Here is a 1,599-nt window from a genome sequence, read left to right on the forward strand (position 1 = left end):
AGTACTTGTAACAATTTTTATGGGTGAAATTATGTGACAAATCTCACTAAGAATAGATGTACTTGAATTCATCTTGCATGAATGGTAACATTTTTAATCTGATTAGTATTTGACTTTATTTTGTTATGACTTGATATAATCAAATTGGATGACATGGTGGACTTCAAATAATGAAAGGCATCCATATAAAAATCTTGTGAAAGCTTATAAGAGATGACCCAAGTCAGCTCACAACTTTCATTTCTTTGCTCCACTGTGGCTGTGGTCAGACTACAACCACCACCTCCACTGCTACTACCACCAAAGACCACAAGCACATTGCTAACACTGCACTGAGACTATGGTCATACTACAACCACCACTCTACTAACACTGGCCTAGCAAAAGCAAAGACCACAAGCACTGTTTCTAAGAAAAAGTAAAAAAAAAAAAATTCGACAGCATTTTTCCTATATAGTGACATTTCAAAAGTGACTTGATAAGCATCATATATAAACATCTCTAAAAGGATACATACATGCCATCACAAACAATTACATCAACAAAAGGTATCAAAATACATCCCATCCTACGTAAGGAATGCATACACCAATTCTCAACATCTCCAAAAGGGTACATACGGGATCACGAGATAAGGAATACAATAGTTTTCAAAATAGAAACAAAGTTTGCACAATGATATATTCACTTCAGTCATCCTCTCAACTTTTCCTTGTACTCAAGTACTCCCTAAATTGTTCTTTGCCTTTTTCATCGCTTCTCGTGCTTTCTTTCTCTCCTCTTTGGCTTTTAATTGTGCTTTAGTCTTCAACTATATATTCACTTCAGTTGTGGTAGTGGAAGTTTGTGACCTTGTCAGTACTTGTAAATTGTTGATGGTAGATTGGCTTACGTTTCTTTCCTTTCTCTGCACAAGCAAGAAGTAAAACATGGTAGTATATACCATTAGGAGAAAATTATTAGTTGGGTAGATGTAATAGTGATACCTTTGCTCTTACTATCTTCCCAGAAGAAGCATCATTGTCATTCAATGGAAGTCCTGTACATGTCCTTACATTGTGCTTAGTGGACTTACATCTCCCAAACCTGACAATATTAAATCTTTTCCTAAACTCTCCAGATGGTCCTTCATCCGATGCCTTCTTCCTATTTTTATGTGGTCTACCCACCAACCTTTTTATTGGTGGATGTTGAACAATCCCCATCAAGTGTTCTTCTTTCAACTCATCCAAACCAGGAAATGCATGAATAATATCCTTGTACACTACCAAGTATTTTGCCATATTGTAGTTATCATCACAATACTTTTCCAAGCTTTCTCTCTTATACTTTATACAGGTGTCTGCATACTTATTTGGCAATCATGTACCATCACATACTCTGCATCTACAAGTGTGCTTCTTTAAATCAACTACATATCTTCCTTCGCTTTTTGTGACTCCAAATTCAGCTAATCCAACAATAAGAACCATACACTGTCTAGCTTCAGTAATTATGGCATCCAATTTAGTTTTGATCTTTGGTGCGACTCTTCCCTTGAAGCTACATCTCAATTCATATATTTTTGCATCTTGTTCATCGGTTGTTTCCTAATCTCAT

Source organism: Macadamia integrifolia, chromosome 2 (assembly GCF_013358625.1).
Source record: "Macadamia integrifolia cultivar HAES 741 chromosome 2, SCU_Mint_v3, whole genome shotgun sequence".
NCBI lineage: Eukaryota > Viridiplantae > Streptophyta > Magnoliopsida > Proteales > Proteaceae > Macadamia > Macadamia integrifolia.